Source organism: Pinus tabuliformis, chromosome 5_2, assembly GCF_031772625.1.
Source record: "Pinus tabuliformis cultivar Carrire ecotype Pingquan chromosome 5_2, CPIR1, whole genome shotgun sequence".
NCBI lineage: Eukaryota > Viridiplantae > Streptophyta > Pinopsida > Pinales > Pinaceae > Pinus > Pinus tabuliformis.
This window is the reverse complement of record NC_142306.1, coordinates 454,809,102-454,814,302: the sequence shown is the minus strand read 5'-3', so window position 1 is coordinate 454,814,302 and position 5,201 is coordinate 454,809,102. Positions and strand designations below refer to the sequence as shown.

The window sequence follows — 5,201 nt, the reverse complement described above, 5'->3', positions numbered from 1 at the left end:
CTCTAGTGATCAAGGAAGCCAAAAATCTGAGATAGATTTTGAGGCAGTTCGTTTATGAGACAAAGGAGGTTCGATACTATTTGTGGCATTATACTTTTGTTGAAATGTGAGTTCCTGAAGTCACATTCTCTATGGTTAAAACTTAAGCGAGCTACCTGAAGCACTACTTTTCTATGGAATAACAAAGTTCCTAAAGCATATTCTTCTGAGATTAAGTTCTTGAGGTACTTTATTTTAGTGGTATTTGGCATCCTAAGGACATATTTGTGGACAGTTTTGTGAGCAGTATTATGGATGAATGGAGGGTTGACTTGGAACTTGGATTACTAGTTAGTTTGACTTGGATTTCTCTTATTGATTAAGATTCTATAAGGAAAGGATTGATGGGTTTTTCCCTCGCCTCTGGCTGATTTCTGGTGTCTCTTTGTGCATTATATATGTATAATTTCTTAATGACCTAATGAATGAAGTAAATGCTACACAAAAAACATGTAAAAATAGCCACTAGTAATTATCGTGTTCAGAAACTCTATTATGTATTCGAATTTCAATAATATCAGGGGCCACATTTCCAAATATTAGCCACAAAGAGTATCAAAATCTTATTTAAGCTTCACAATGCAAAAACATCAAAAGCATAAAAGATAAGGTGAAACCCGCTCCCTTGTCAAAATGTTTACCAAATTCCTTGTTCCTATGGAAAATCAAACCAAACCAAGTGCTTTGTCCAAACCCACCTAAGGAATGTATGGTTGATACTCTTTCATGATCACTATAAGAAAACTAAGGTTACAAAACATAATAACTATAAGCATCTCATATATTTTGACCATGCCAAAGTCATAGTGTCAACTCCTTATCATTCAACCCACATAATTAGAGAAGACTTTAAAATTGAAATACATCCTAATAAATTTAAAATAAATATAAACTTGGTCATTGATAACTTATTATCCAATGTCTTTATCCTAAATATTTTCCCATTAACTTTTGCTTACATTTTTACTTGTGTACTATCCTTTTTAGTCCTTTGATTCATTACTAGCATGTAATATAATTTTTCTCTTTCTTTAAACACTATATAAAAATCTTCTTTATAATTTTATTTTCCATATATATAATATAATTAAATTTTCATTGTACTTTTTCAACATTATGTAAAACCCCTTCTATACTTTATTCTCAATTAATGAATTAATAATCTTTTATAGTTTATTCTCAATTGATGAATTAATAAAAAAACATTTCAAGAATAAATTCATTAACCATTTACCCTTATACTTAATTTTTTAATTTATTCAATTTTCCCTTTAATTTATTTTATATATCTAATATTGTGAATATTAACTTTATTGTGAGAACTTAATAATAATAAAAAAAATCTCCCTCGTCATTCTCAATATAAAATTCTTTATTAATGAATCCATATTTGTTTTTGTTAATTTAATGGATACATTTTCTCATTCCACACACACACATATATATGAGATAAAGTAATCATTATTATAATCAATGTTTTAAAACTCCGACTTCGGTTTGGAAACGACCGAGGGTCGGCTTCGACTCTGACTCTGATTCCGAGTCAACTCAGCCGGTTTGATTCATTGACTTAGTCTTTGTAAAAAATACATTAAATATTTTTTTTAATAAAAAACATAATTTTAAATATTTTCATTCATGTTTCCAAACACAAAGCTTTAGAATATAGAGAGAAGATAACATATGATCAAAGTAAGCTTATGAATATATCCATTATATCAAAATGGCACCCAGTGCACTGTCCAATACAAAGTTCATACTTAGCCACCAATGCCATGATTCTTTTCTGCCTCAGCCTAAGGACAATCACTAGACTACAACAACAATAATACCAATTCTCTGCCCCTAATGAAGTCTCAAAACCCTTGATTTAATTCTGGTCAAGCTCCAGAACAACCAAAGGTAAATATGTATCTATTAGTCCATTGCCAGAACGCTTGCCTTTTTAAAAACATTGCATGGCTCAATGCATTGTTTCAGTTTTCTAATTCATGCCACTAGGATAACCATATTTCGGCCTTGTAATTTTCAAAACTTTCTCACAGTGATAGATTACTTTAGGGCTATAAGGATGCAATAAACAACAACCCAACCATTGATATGTAGGTGGCGGAACAACTTTTGACAAATGTGCTTCAGGATTTTTGTTAAAGAATCGAGTAGAGCTGAGTTGGCCGAGTTACCAAGCCGACCAAGTCATTACCAAGTCAACCGAGTTGTTACCGAGTCAATGACTGGCTCGGTAACAACCTGGCCAACCATTCTGTTTCGACCACCGAGCCAACCCAGCCAGGGATTGGCTCGATGTGACTCGACCGTTTTTTAAAACAATGATTCAAATTATAAAAATTATTTCCATTTAACACTTCTAGGTTATTTTTTTATCATTTTGAATTTATAATTAATCTCGTAATAATGTTATTTTGAGAATATTTCAAAACTAAATATAATTTACATTCACAAAACTTTCCATAATTATAAGTAACTATGAAAAAACATGTTTTAAAAAGGATATGTTCATAACTAATCTAGATCTATCTTAATTCTGGATCTATCAAGTGCTGAGAGGGATCAAATCTCTCAAGTTTCAAGCCTCTTTTTTGAGTGAAAACTTGAAAAAAGGTTTGCAAAATAAACTTGCACTTGAAAGATTTGATCCCTTTTTGTGCTTGATAAATCCGGAGTTAAGATGGATCTAAGCTGGTTTATATGTTATTTATGTATTAATGTTATGCGTTTAAATACACTACATTAAAGAAGAATACAATGGGAAAAAACATGGGTTATGAAAACCGTTGATAATTTGACCAAGTCAAAATACATAACACTCCAACATCCCTTCCATATTGACTTGGAACGCCTATCAGCACAATAATATTACTTTATATAATTAAATAATCTTATTAATGATATTATCTTATTATATTTTATGCTATTTTAAAATTTTCCCCTATTTTGCATAATATTCTTTTTGAATGATATGACAATTAATTAGGCCGATAGGCCTTCCCTTTGAAAGAGACTTTCGTCGTCCCTTTCATTCTGAGGATGACACCTGGCGTCGACATCTGGCGGGCATACAGCAGGCAAATTGTTAATGTTGAGGCAATTTCTGTTTATTCTCAGTGATTCAGAACTTCGGGCAAACCGAATCTTCACCCACTACATGAACAGGCAGAAATATCCGCAAATTTGTTACAGCTCCCTGTAATCTGTGAATAAAACGCAAATTTGTTACAGCTCCCTGTAATCCGTGAATAAAACGTTACAAATCACTGAGAAGGCAGTGTAGAGTTAACAGCGATGGGGTTCCTTCTTTTATTTCGCAGGCAGAAATGCAAATTTGTTACAGATCCCTGTAATCCGGAATAAAACGTTACAAATTACTGAGAAGGCAGTGTAGAGTTAGCAGCGATGGGGTTCCTTCTTTTAATTCTCACAATATGACAGAGTAGGTGAAATGCCTGGACTGGAGTGATTTTTGTTTAATACTTGGACGACGAACAGGCACTTGGTATCATGGAAAGGCCAGAGGGGGGCAGCGTTGAGGAACTAACATCCGCTAATTTGTTCGTATTCTGCGCAGCTAGGGCTTTATCCTCCGACTTCCAGCGGTCTTTGACGCGGTTTTATATTTATTACTTAATATTTTTAATTTCTGGTTATGCAGTCAATAGTCGAAGTCAGGGTTTGATTCATCCGCGTGATCCTTTTAACGGAGGCCAGGGATCTTCATAAATACCGCGCTTTTGAAAGAGAAAATGAGATTTGGTGCTGTTGTTTTCTTCATCGGTATCCTTGAAGGACAAGGAAGAAGCTTGCGGTGACGGGAGCGACCGTGGATAAGAATTGGGGGAGCAGGTGCTCGGCTTTCCTTGCACATATATGCTGCCTCGAATGTTGATATGTTGATATGTTGACTTGTAGAATTGCCTTTTTAACCCTTTCTTGTAATCTTTCCTTTCTCAGCAAAACAATTTGGAGTAACGGAATTTATAAACCCTAAAGAGTACGAAAAACCTATTCAGCAGGTACGTTGAGCTGCCCAAAATGATCATCAAACTCTCTCCCAGATCAGAGTATTGGTTGCTTTTGACTAGTGTGGTACTTTAGTACTTAGGTGGGGGAGATTTTAAGTTTTCGCATGGAGTGCACTCATTCACCATCCATTCAAAGCAGTGTAGACTCTTAATTTCCAAACACTTATAATAAAAAATGTTTACAGGTAATTGCGGAAAAAACTGATGGAGGGGTGGACTGCAGCGTCGAATGCACAGGGAGTATTGAGGCCATGGTTCAAGCTTTGGAATGCTGCCATGATGTACTAGCTCTTGGTTTCCTTTGGTTTAAGATACATCAATCATTTCAATTCTAAGCTGTAGCTTTAAAGTTTAAACTGATTGCTTCGATTTAATTAAGAAAATGCAGGCAATGCATATGTTTGATATCAGAGTTTTGTTTTTGCAGGGTTGGGGTGTAGCCGTTTTAACAGGGGTCCCTCGTTCAGACGCAGTCTTTAAAACGAATCCTGTAAACTTTCTGAGCGAGAAAACGTTGAAAGGAACCTTCTTTGGAAATTATAAGCCTTGTACTGATTTGCCAGGCCTTGTAGAGATGTATTTGAATGGGGTAAGACTTCATAACATAGTTGTAACAGCTTATTCAAACCATAATTGTAGATAATACTGTGTGGTCATATTTCCCAGTTGTTTTTTTTTGTCCGTACCATGACGGGAGCAATCTATGCTTATCATATCTAATTAGAGTTATAATTACGGTTTTAATCTTTCCTTCCTTGATTGTTAAATTTGCAGGAGCTTGAACTGGGTTCCTTTTGCTGACATCAACAAGGCATTTGATCACATGCTTAAAGGAGAGGGTCTGAGAACTGTAATTAAAGTCATCCAGGATTAGTGACAAATATGAACACAGTTGGAATATCTCCAATGTTATGAAGGCATGCTGAAATATTTCAAACTGTTATGTGATTAATGTCGTGGCTTTTATGTGTAACTATGGTATGCAATTAAAGTCCTGGAAAGCATGTAAACAGTTATAATAATTTTAGGGTAAGTATGATGTTTAAGTTTTGACACTGCTTCCAAAACAGCCATCCAAAAGGTCATTACTATAATAGCTTGATTAGAAATAGATTGAATGAG

At 34.4% G+C, this 5,201-nt stretch overlaps 1 pseudogene across 1 annotated transcript; it reads left to right on the top strand.

Moving 5' to 3' along the window:
- Window positions 1-3,943: 3,943 nt before the first annotated feature.
- LOC149159645 (alcohol dehydrogenase 1 pseudogene) lies at window positions 3,944-4,880 on the top strand (annotated as a pseudogene). Its single transcript, XR_016261299.1, has 4 exons — window positions 3,944-4,070; window positions 4,265-4,360; window positions 4,507-4,668; window positions 4,854-4,880. The product of XR_016261299.1 is annotated as an alcohol dehydrogenase 1 pseudogene (transcript).
- Window positions 4,881-5,201: the final 321 nt, after the last annotated feature.